At 39.3% G+C, this 13087-nt stretch overlaps 1 protein-coding gene across 3 annotated transcripts in view; it reads right to left on the reverse strand.

Annotated features, from left to right (window-relative positions):
* The window catches only part of mgat4c (mgat4 family member C), a 147908-nt gene that overhangs the window by 121253 nt on the left and 13568 nt on the right, over positions 1-13087 (reverse strand). Inside the window, exon 2 of one of the 3 annotated variants that reach the window (XM_014409092.3) lies at positions 1052-1289. The exons of 1 other annotated variant lie outside the window; for it this stretch is intronic. The gene's annotated coding sequence lies outside the window, so the exon portion shown is untranslated. Of the gene's footprint in view, positions 1-933; positions 1290-13087 lie in introns of those variants that run through there. One more of the 3 variants, XM_076886127.1, reaches the window with a different exon arrangement.

Raw genomic sequence — 13087 nt, forward strand, 5'->3', positions numbered from 1 at the left:
TGCAGCCTCGCTGTTTTGCGGATTTTTTTCTTTTTGTGCAATTTTGCATGATTTTTTTTTTTTTTTTACAGCGCATTGTGTTCTGTGTCCTGATTGGCTGTAGACCATTGTCAGTCAATCTCATGCTGTGGTCCTGTACAGTACAGAATGCATTCAGCTTGTTAAAATTACATACATCTTCTATTGCTAGCAGTGTGACTCTGAAGTGCTGTACTGTATGTTTGCAAGTTTTCTCCCCAAAAAACACAACAATGTCGATGAAACGTTTTCCACCGTCAAAGGAACCTGTGGGTGTCTTTGGCTTCATTCTATAATACTGGACTTATTTTTCTACGAAAGTTTGAATTTTGAGAGTGTTTAAACAAGACAGAAAAGTGTGAAAATTTTCACGCCTGTCTGGTTTACAGCTTTAAAACATCTATAATAATTGTTAAAAATAAAGTTGGCTACTTCACGGATTTCACCTATCGCGGCTTAGTTTTAGAACGTAACTACAGTGATAAACGAGGGACCACTGTATATCCAGCAGAGCTCTGGAGGACCTTCAACAGCATTCCAAGAGAGAGTGGGGACATTGAGACCAAATGGACCATGTTCAGCACCTCCATTGCCGAAGCCACTGTACTGAGCTGCACAAGGTGGTTGATGCCTGTCGTGCTGGTAACCTCCAAACCAAATGGTGGACACCAGAGGTGAAGGGAGCGACCAGGCTGAAGGAGTCCTATCGGGCTTGGATAGCCTGTGGGACTAACTATCAGGCTTATCATATCATAGCTACCGATGGGCCATACAGAAAGCGGCTCGGGCAGTGGCTGAAGCAATAACTTGAGTGTGGGAGGAGTTCAGAGAGGCCATGGAAAAAGACTTTTGGATAGCATTGAAGAGATTCTGGCAAACCATCAGGCAACTCAGGAGGAGAAAGAAGTGCTCTACCTGCTGACTTTGACTGAGAAAATTGTCGGGCTGAAGGAATACTTCGAGGACCTCCTTAATCCCACTGGCACGTCTTCCATGGAGGAAGCAGAGTCTGGGGATGAAGGGGATGACTCACCTATCTCCAGGAGCAAGGTCACTAAGGCAGTTAAACAGCTCCTTGGTTGCAGAGCCTCTGGGGTGGATGAGGTCCACCTGAGTTCCTGAAGGCTCTGGATGTTGTAGAGCTGTCTTGGTTGACACACCTCTACAATGCCTCTACAATGTTGAGTGGAGATGAGGGGCGGTACCTCTGGATTGGCAGACTGGGGTGCTGGTTCCCCCCGGTCCTCCGGTCCCCTTTCTTGATGTGTAACCTAATGGGTAGGGGAGACAACGTATAGCATAAGTTGAGGACAATTTTGCCTTACCTGTGTTTTCTCTTGATAATGTGCCAGAAAAAGAGTCCTCAGGTATCCTGAGTGCCCTGAGTGCCCTTTAAAAGATATTCCAAACAGGAAAATATTTGATTTAATAATTGTAATTATTGTAATTATGTCTACAATATTGATCAGATGTTAGTAAACTCCCTCTTTGAAAAAAGACTAAGCAGTAAACTAAACACTGACTGAGACATATGACTGAGGTATGGCTCTCTAATTTATGCATAACAAAGAGGTAGCCATACTGAGTTTTTCATTTCTCTACTCACTTAACCACCAACTAGGTCACTTCTTTAGCTCTGCCTCATCTCATTAAACTCTCAATTATTCATTGTGGGCGTATATTTTTCAGTCCCAGTTGGTTTACAGCTAATCCGCTTATAGCATGCCTTTACTTGCCTAACTGACTCTAACTGGCCATAATCGACAGGGGAAGCAGTATATACGAGACAAATGGACTAACATACAACCTGCATTGTCTTTTATACAGGTTTGTCCAAATCCAAAGATATTATTTTAAAGTGACAGTTGATAGAGTATGTGCAGACAATTACTTTATCGCTGAAAACAAATCAAATAATCAGTTATCAAATAATCTGTTATATTACTTAGCACCAAAACAACATTTAAAAACTAAATTAATAATTACTACTAATAAAGGCATTCTAGTTCTTGTTTGTATGAGTGCAACCAGTAAAAGGTTTGGTTTTTAGTGATTATGTTCTACAATGCAAGCACTGAAACATTATATCAATTAACAAAACGGAGCAGAACGGCAGCACGGTGGCACGGTGGTTAGCACTGTTGCCGCACAGCAAGAAGGTCCTGAGTTCAATTCCACCATCAGGCCAGGGCCTTTCTGTGTGGAGTTTGCATGTTCTCCCCGTGTTTGCGTGGGTTCCCTCTGAGTATTCCGGCTTTCTCCCACCATCCAAAGATATGCAGTTTGTGGGGATAAGTTAATTGATTAATCCAAATTGCCCAAAGGTGTGAATGGTTGTCTGTCTCTGTGTGTTAGACTGGTGACCTGTCCAGAGTATACCCTGCCTCTCGCCCTATGACAGCTGGGATAGGGTCCAGTGGCCCTGAAAAAGATAAGCGAATGGATGGATGGACAAAATGAAGCTTATAAAAAAATTGGTAACACAGCATTTGTTTGAGTCTGAACACCAAAGACAATGTTTTTTTTCTTCTTTTTGTATAAGCTTAAAATCAAAGGTAACCAGAATGCAGGGACCATAAACTAAGCCCAACACCTCTTAGACTTCCAGACTACATGTCCGCCCTTGCTCTGCTACCAGGAAAATCATTTCAAAATACAGCACACTGACCTGGATTCGAACTGAAATCATCAGTAGCATACAGTAAAGCTGTAAATGCAGTTTGTTCATAGTGATTGCCGTATTCAGTGCACCCTTTTAAAATCATTTTCATTCACAATGAAACGGTCTTGGAGCCCACCACCACCACACGCGCGCGCGCACACACACACACACACACACACACACACACACCACCACCACCCCCACCAAACACACACACACACAATAATTCAGTGGCAAATGGATTTTTGCTTCAGTACAAAAAATGCTCAAACACCGACAGTGTTTCCTACATATTATGGGCACACACATCTATACTGGGCCTACTTTTGTCCTTTCCAATCTTCTCCAGTTCTTTCTATTCATCTACTGGTGCTTGGCTCTGATTACTGGATATCAGGTCTGGGCACAGGCTAATCATGTGTCCCACAGGCTCATTAAGACTCCAACAATCTGAGAGTAGCACGTTATCCCAGACATACTCTGGTGTGGCATAGCAGCTTGAATGCCATGTCCATGGAGAGTGAGAAACCACTGGTGCTTGGCCCATCAGTTTCTTTCAGCTGGTTTTTGGCTTTGTGAAATCATTTCACATCTCTAAACATGTTCTTTCACAAGCCATAATCCATCCATTCCCAATTTTTTAGATAGCCCATTGACAGCGTGCACAGGAACAGGTGAAAAGTAACCTTGCTTCAAAAGAGTATATATATAATTTCCTTTGAGCTGTGGTAAAGATTCCAGCAAACGACTTATAGGTGAGGCTTTCAATTCAGACAAGGCTTTCCATTAAAAAAAAAGAGAGAGAAGCAGAACTGCATTAAAGTTTGATGAACTAGTTCATGAAATATGGAAGGGCGGATAAAGTGGATGTTAATAGGTTGCCTATGGGTGCACCAAGCCTCTAAGTGAGGTGAGCCCCTCTCCAGCAGAAACAACTATTAAAGAGACAAGTGCATGTGTAACTGTGTAATATACCAAATCTGTCCTTAATGAAACAAATGTGGAGCTGTAGAGTTTGCACAGTATCCAACAGATGGATTAGTAAAACATTTAAAAAGTAATGGATAGTCATTACCCACATACTTATTGCCGTCTCTCTCTAATTGTACACTCAATAACAGGCTTCAGATTCACACACTGCTAAACAATGATATCAAAGCCACAGGTGCAAAACTACACAATTCCAAAATTACACGTAATATTAAACTTTTATAACTAATGTCAACTAAAAACATAAACATAAGGTTGCATTAGAGGAATCCATCTGGACATCTACAGTGGCTGAAAACTAAAACTACCAAGGGGGTAATTTTGACCTCTTGGCATTTTAAAAGTGATGTAACTCTGCTAGAATAAAACTCCATCATCTCTTATGTATGATTTTTCCTAAAACGGGTTATTCATCATATAGTGATTTTTGGGGTGATAAAAAAGAAATAAAACTACTATAGCTAGGACTGATGGTGGAGTACAGACCCAAAGTACTGAAATCAATTATTAAAATAATATTTAACTAAACTGTTTGAATTTGAAGCAAATATTTTTTTTGGGCTTATGTCAGAATTTCTTTTCAGTCATTTTGATGAGTGCAAAAACAAACGGTGGATTAAAACAGTGCAGTCCAAGGAATCTTAATGTCTGTCCAATATTTTTTTTTGCATTACTATGCTTAGCATTGGTAGGATACAGGGGGCTACAACCTGCTATAGCATCCCAGTACTGTAGTGGGTTAAATCCTATTCTCAGTGTACTCAGGTTAAATGGCTATATTATAGTAGGACTACACACATATCCTCTTAAGACCATATGGTGACATTAATTTAAGAATCCACCCTGTATTCAGTCAATATTCTTATAAAATAACAGAATGAAAATATGATGAGACAGTATTACAGCAAGTCTGATTTCAACACAAAGGCTTGGTGTTATGTTTTAACCCAGTTTGGGTGCAGAGATTGTGAGAGATGAATAACATGTTTGTGTTGCTCTTTTGAGAGTGACAAGAGAAAGGCGGAACTTGAAAAGAGGCTGGAAGTGCTAATGAGGCTTATTTTAACAACACAACAGCTCCATGAATATTTAACAGCTAACAGTAAAAAGTCTGATGAATTCACTATCTGAGTAGAAAAAATGCCAATGCAATGCTGCTGCTACCAAGACAGTGCTGTACAATATGTCTGTATAATAGTAATGGGTCTTAGAAAACAAGACGTCTATTTTCTATTAATACAGCAAGGAGCATTTTAAATGACTTGCACTTTAAAAAACTTCACACATCCACATGTACTCTGGCAGCCTTAAACAAATTAATTCACAGCAATTTTTATTGAGAAGGGAAATCACACGTTTAAACCTGTGGTGAGCTTTGAATAATGCGACTATCAACTGGCCTAATTTTTTTTCATTATTGTAAATGGTACTTCATTAGTCATGCACAATAATGAATACTCAAACTTTCTTCTCACGCCTAAAGAGGAGACTTTCAAGGTATTTAGAAAGATCCTGCAAGATGCTAAGTCCGTGGACTCACGCAGTTGCTAGGCAACAGCAAGGGCACCAGTCCTTTTTCGGGAAAACAACTTCACTGTCCAAAATAAATAAAGATAGAAGGAAGACACCATGAACCTCTTGAGCGGGGTTAAGTCGCTGGGAATAACACTCAGTCAACATCAAGTACTGTGGCTGCAGAGGCCAAAGTGGTTTTCTTATGTTTAGTATCGAGACTCTTTACTCTTACGAAGGAAAGAAACATACAGAATAGCAACATTTTCTAAAAGGATTACAGCGTGTGAGTAGGACAATGATGACCTATTAAGGTCAAATCTTACATTTCATATTTTGAAAACAGCAATACATATTTCTGTTTTTCCAAAATGGAGTTAATTGTTTAGGGTGTAAAATGTAAATTGTGTTGATGGTTATATCCTTTTCATCATGAAACAGTGAACAAATACCCTTAGAACAGATCAAAAGGCTACTATGCTACTAACAACAGTAAAAAGGACTCCTTATCAAAGAAGCCTGGCTTTATCTCATTAAAACAGGCAAGAAAGTGAGAAAAAAAATCATTTCCAAAGGGATATGAAACAGTTTTACCCATATTTGCTTTGTTATTTAGCTAGCACAGCTCAAATTAATTACTCTCATCTTCTTCACTCTATTCATTATTCTAGCAGTAAACACATTAGTCAAATGAAATGTCTCTGAGCACACCTGGCTTTCTTATCTTTTCTGCTGTCGACAACAGGGTGGTTCAGCTTTTTTACATGCTGTGAGCCGAGCATTAAAGAAACCCAGTGCCATTTATGGGATATGGTACCTGCCGCCTATTCAACCGATACCTGCCTCCCAGGAAGCCTTAATGTATGAGATTTGTCAGTGTCAATTTCCCAGTTAATCTCTCTAGTCCACCTCGCTGCTGCCTCTGCCGCCCATTCATTCCGCTGCTCTGTCTCTATCTGCTCACACTATCCTACGCAGGATACAAAGGCAACGGGAAGCCCAGGAATAGGAACTACCTCAGTGGTAGATGGTGCTGCAAAGTAATCCTGCATCTGAAACCTGCTGAAAACTGCTGGCACATGGCCTGAATTTTGAGGCGCAGTCTGAACATTCCTTTGCAGCAAACACTGAAAATAGAGACTATAAAAAAGTCAGACTATAAAAATGTCATTTATAACCTACTGCGGTCGAGGTATTGTTACTGAACATACCAATTTGTTGTGGTCACAGAAACACACTTGTACACTATATTGTCAGAAGTATTCGCTCACCCATCCAAATCATTGAATTCAGGTGTTCCAGTCACTTCCATGGTCACAGGTGTTTATAATCAAGCAGCTAATGATGAGGACTGCTTCTACAAACATTTGTGAACGAATGGGTCGCTTTCTGGAGCTCAGTTAATGTCAGCGTGATCAGATGTCTCATGCAACAAGTCAAGTCATGATATTTCTTCATCATTATATAATATTCCACAGTCAACTATTAGTGGTATTATAACAAAGTGTAAATGATTGGGAATGACAGCAACCCAGCCATGAAGTGGTAGGTGCAAAATCACAGAGCATGGTCAGCAGATGCTAAGGCACAGTGTGCAGAGGTTGCCAACTTTCTGCAGAGTCAGTCACAGACCTTCAAACTTCATGTGGTCTTGTGGGTAGTTAATGAACAGTGTGTTAAGAGCTTCATGGAGTTTGTTTCCATGGCTGAGCAACTGTATCCAAGCCTTACATCATGAGGTGCAAGCGTGTCAGATGCAGTGGTGATGTGCGGTTGTTTTTCATGAGGCTTTGGCCCTGTGTTCCAACTAACGAAACTCCTAATGCTCTTAATGGTTCAGTAAGACAATTTCAAACATTTCATGCTCCTAACTTTGTGGGAATAGTTTGAGGATGGCCCCTTCCTGTTCCAACATGACCACATACCAGTGCACAACGCAAGCTCCGTACAGAGTTGGATGAGTGAGTGTGGTGTGGAAGAACTTAACTGGTCTGCACAGTCCTGACCTCAACACAAAAGAGCATTTTGAGATTAATTAGAGTGCAAACTGCAAGCCAGGCCTTCTCCTTCACAATCAGTGTCTGAACTCACAATTGTACTTCTGGAAGAATGGTAAATGGTAAATGGCCTGTATTTATATAGCGCTTTACTAGTCCCTAAGGACCCCAAAGCGCTTTACATATCCAGTCGTCCACCCATTCACACACACATTCGCACACTGGTGATGGCAAGCTACATTGTAACCACAGCCACCCTGGGGTGCACTGACAGAGGCGAGGCTGCCGGACACTGGCGCCACCGGGCCCTCTGACCACCACCAGTAGGCAACAGGTGAAGTGTCTTGCCCAAGGACGCAACGACCGAGACTGTCCGAGCCGGGGCTCGAACCGGCAACCTTCCGATTACAAGGCGAACTCCTAACTCTTGAGCCACGATCGCCCCAATGATCAAAATTCCCATAAATACACTCATAGACCTTGTGGAAAGCCTTCCAAGAAGAGTTGAAGCTGTTATAGCTGCATAGGTTGGGCTGACATCATATGTGTGTGAAGGCAGATATTTGTTTTATCTGCGTTATATGTATGCAATGTATGCAATATAGGGTACATTAAGGTTGGCTAGTCCAACAATCAATTAACATATTTGTGAAGGTGTGTGTGCAAAACATCCTATAAAAACAAAATATTTACATCTAATCCTGTATTAACAGGTGGAATGTCAGCCAAGGTTTAACTGGTATTTGTTTAATTGAAAGTGCTCCGGTGTGTTTTTCAATACCGTACTCATAATCTATAAATATAGGTTTGGAGGAGGACTGAATGTGAATGCTGTGTAAGTAGTATTGATACAGAACAAGATTCATTGCTGTCAACTATTTTCATATACATGTTTATATCCATTTTTGGTTCATGTAAGTTCAGAATAAGCTGCAAAAGTGAAACACAGTGAAGCTGAAGCACAAATTATGGATAAACTGCTAATCAATACAGAAAGAGGAGCTTTTTGCTAAAAATGCATTACTTTGGCTCCTGAAATGCTAACGTGTTCTTTTTAAAAGTGTCAAATCCCACTGTTACTCAAGAGCAGAGAAAATGTTTATTTCAGCAGCAGACTAGAATTTGGCAAGCAGAGAAGTATAATTTGCCTTAAAATCTGCAATGTGAAAAATGCTAATTTAGCCTAAATTAACAAAACTCATGCTTTCAACTCATTAGTATTGGACACCTTTATAGGACACCAACATACTTGAAGGCTGCCAGAAACATTGCAGCACTGATAAAACAGAAATTAAAACCTTGACTGAAATTAGTTACAAACTTCTGACAATTACAATAGCTAAGCTAAAATAACTGATACTATCCCTACTGCTCCAGGTAAAAACCCTGCTTAATATTTAATAAAATGAATCCTTTTTCTATATAGACATTTCCTTCAGCTATAGCTATTGTGCTGTTACTTTATACTTGCTTTACAAGCTCTGAAAATACCTGTGATTGCCCAAAGTCTCACATCATCAACTAGATTTTCTAAAACCGAAAAACACAGCCCATACACCACTCAGACCACTTGAATTAGCATAATCTAAAGGGCCTTTTTCTTTCAGGGGCAATTGATGCCAAAAACATGTTTTCTAGCTATTTTCACTGTAGACAGAGCCATACCGATTGTTGTGGGCATCTATGCACTCATCTAATTACAGAAACAACACCATAAAGTTCATATATCCTGTTGATCATCCATTTAGCTGTATACTAACTTTATACATGTTCTCTATCATCATGACGTTATTTACTTTTCTGACTGTATTCTGTTAAAATCTGTAGCAAATTTAGCTCAAGATGCGTTTAGACTTACCATGGTTTGCTGGCCACAAAGCCTTAAGATGCAGAAGATGACACTAAATCTAACAACGAACAAAAGAGAGAGATCTAGTACTATTAATGTTAGTATTCAGTAAGAGTTGATTCATTGGTTTAGTTTTGAGCTCACCGATTGGCCTTCTTGGATTTAATGATTGATTTTTACCTACTTATAGCTATATATTTATTGCTGTTAATAGCTTATTCTTCTACAGCAGCGCACAGTGTGTTCACGTCTAATGAGTAGTCCAGGCATTTAGTGGAACTTTAGTTTGATATCTGTTCTGAGCGTGCGTAATCGCACTCATGAGTGAAACTGACTAACTACTATACTCCCATTAAGTTTCAATATTGTAAATTACTTGTAAATTAAGATATACCTTAAAGGCTTCCAATTCATTCACAGCATCAAAGAAGGTAACAGATGCCTGTGATGGCTATAATTAGTTGAATCTTGCAAACATTACCCGTCAAATTTTTTTTTTTTGCAATATTGTAAATGTTTTCATATGGTAAATGGCCTGTATTTGTATAGCACTTTTACTAGTCCCCCCTAGGGACCCCAAGGCACTTTACACACCCAGTCATCCACCCATTCACACACTGGTGGAGGCAAGCTACAGCTGTAGCCACAGCTGCCCTGGGGTAGACTGACAGAAACAAGGCATATTGCACCATCAGCCCTTCTGGCCAACACCAGTAGGCAGTAGGTGAAGTGTCTTGCCCAAGGACACAGCGACCGAGACTGGCCGAGCTGGGGCTCGAACCGGCGACCTTCCGATTACATGGCGAACTCCAAACTCTTGAGCCACGATCGCCCCAGCATAGTATTGGTAAAGTCTGTTTCACATTTAATTTTAATGTTAAAACAGAAATCCATTAATCACAGCATAACAACTATGAAGACTTTGAACTACATCTATTCATTCCTTTTGTTCTGCTTCACTTTCATTAGAAGTAATGCTAAAATCTGTCAGCAAATCTGAGCTCAATTGTGCAGGAATGTACTGAAATGAGGCTTTTATAGCCATTTATCTTATCTCCCAGTTCCTACAGAGGTTTTTAAAGTCTTGTGCTGTGCATAATACCTGACCTGTCGATCTGATCCATTCAGCTGAGGACAAATTGTGATTAAAATAACTTCAATTCATTAGCTACTTATTTTAAATGCACTGTAATGTCCTTTTGGAAAGGCATGGCTTTAACGTGTCCAAAAATACCTAAAATTCTTTAGATAAGTGACTACTGGCAGCTCTGTCTTACACTGTAATTTTAAAATGGCACAATGATTTATTCCCCACTAAGCATAAGGCCATCACTTTGCTGCATATGACATTATTGCTCATTCAAGGCTGTCTGGGGAGAAATTATGATGCCTTATGATGTTCTATGAATTAAACCCATAGAAGTGATGCAGGGCTGACGTTAAATTCAAAGCACGACAATTTTTTTTATTCCAAGCTCACCAGGCTCTGTGGGGGAAACCTGCTAGGTACAGAGGAGAGTCAACAGTTTTGTGAATGTTATGTAATACATATACCGTATATATACAGTATTGTACAAAAGATTATTGAACCACTACTTCTAATGTGGTATTGAACAATAGTTCTCCAGGATATCTGAAGTCTGAAGTTCAATGCTTGTCTTTGGATATTTGCTGCTTTTTGACTGGTTTTCAGTGCAGTAACCAACCATTTTCAGAAGAATGTTTTGCTTGCTTGTTAAGCCACTTACAAAACTGACCTATGAATTGTTCAAGAAAAATAACCTAACTCAAGTTGGTGTGCTTTGTCTGCACATAACAAAAAACATAGCAAAGTACCAATTGGGAACTTTGTTAATAGCAGCCTGCTGCAAAAAACATATTTTGTCCCCATTTCATTAGCTGAACCCATGAGAAATGGCAAGAGGATAACAATGTTTGACAGCCATAAAATAGTATTTTTGAATACTCAAGCCTCATCAGAAATGGTCTCAGTTGGATGGTGCCCGTCAAGAAGCCATTCTTAAGGAAAGGAAATAGCCTGAGCTATACCAAATACCACAAGAAATGGAAGAAGAATCCAAATTTGAACATTTTGGCTGAATATGTACAGAGGAAGTCAGGAGAGAAGTACAACAGCGAATGTCTACAACTATATGTAAAACACAGTGGAGGCTCTGTCATGGTTTGTGGCTGCTTTCAGCCAGTGATGTTGGTGATCTTGTGAAAACTGGCAGAATTATGATTGTAGAAAAATGACATCAGATTTTAATCCACTGTGTAATACCATCTAGAAAATGTCAGATTGGCAATGGGGTTTTTTCAGCATACTGCCAATGCAGTAAAGGCATACCTGGATAGAAAATGCACACAATGAAACACTGTGAACATCCAGCCCCACCCAGATATTACTAGAGCAGCGTGGGATCGTCTTGGCAGAGAACACAAAAAAGGAAGACAAAATCTGAAGAAGAGCTTCAGAGTATCCTTCAAGAATCTATTTCTAAAGACTACTTGAAGAAATGAGAAGAAAGTTTGTCCAACAGAGTTTCAGAATCAGAATCAGAATACTTTATTAATTCCGAAGGAAATTATTAGGATATACTGAAAAAACAAGGTGGCGATAACAAATATTGACTTTCAAGCTCATTAGTCTTGTACCAACTTTGTTTTAGCCATATTGTATTCCCTTGTATGATTGCATGTTTCAATAAACTGCAGCACCAAGTTCCCATTTTTCAAGGAAAACATAAAGAAACAAAGGGTAGCTCAAGAATAGTGAATAGTGCTGTGCATGTTTTCAATGTGGTCTGATGATCATTGATTTATGACAGAAAATTCTCCCCCATTAAACGTAAACTCTCCTGCTATGTTGAAAAAAAATCCTTCAGTATTCTTTTTTTTTTTTTTCATTTCAGTTGTAGTCGGTGAGTTAAATTCAGATCTTTACATTGAAATAAAGAGTACACCTAGGAGAAATATGTAAACTACTTCTAAAACCAGATTACGGTTCCAAAGTGTTCAGCAGGGACAAGCCAAGTGTGCTATTCAGAGAACGCACATTAAAATGATAAATTGCCAAGTGCACATGTTACCATTTTGTTTTTCTCATTTACTCTTCACTGTTGAGATGGTCATAAAAGCACTGCAGCTTTGAGCTGTACATTACCATATAATAATGCTGCTAAACTGCTGTGGGAATTCGTTTTAATGGGCAAGAAAACAATTTTCCAGTAAAGTCCTACATCCAAACTACTGATAACTATAAGAATGGACTGCAGTAATAAAGCAATCACTGGCCAAATAGCTGACCCTGGAGACTTGGCTGTAGCATTTGTGTTACTCATTATAGCAACTCTGACAATAAAAGCTATCATAGCAGCAAAACTTCACTCTCTAATCATTTCAGTAGCTTTTCAAATATTTTAAAAATTAACATTTTGCTTGGAAAAGGATTTTTTTTTTCATTTTAAAGATATGAGCAACACTTGTTATGTACACTTATTTAAAGCAACATTTTTTCAATATTTCTCTTCTCACAACACGTACACATGCACATGACAACACTATACATAATGTAAACATGTCAGGTGATAGGATAACAGTGAAAAACATTAACACAGCCCCCTCTGCATTCATGCTTAATTCCTGTTCAAACTAAAATGGGAGAAAATATTATCAGTGTTGTCGTAAACAAAAGTACAAATCCCTGCTGTTATGGCAGTCATACTGAGAGACTTCTGATGTTTCACAGTCATTTCCATTCCACAGCCAGCATTTGCATTTGTTTGATTTCCAGCAGCAGTCTGCAATGCCTCTTTGTGCAACAATACAGACACAAATAAATTAAGATCTGTCCTTCCTGGCAGAGATTATTTATCTCCCTACTCAAGCTGTCTGAACTTCGAAAACACAGCTTCAAGTTATTCATTGCTATTCCCATACTCATCGCCCACTGCCTTGACAGTAAAGACTACAGTCGTCTCCACGCCTGTGCATGTTTTTGTAAAATAAAAGTCTTATACAACTGCTAATAAAGAATTTGTTTTGCTTGCTTTGGTG

This window comes from Maylandia zebra, linkage group LG7, assembly GCF_041146795.1.
Source record: "Maylandia zebra isolate NMK-2024a linkage group LG7, Mzebra_GT3a, whole genome shotgun sequence".
Taxonomy (NCBI): Eukaryota; Metazoa; Chordata; class Actinopteri; order Cichliformes; family Cichlidae; genus Maylandia; species Maylandia zebra.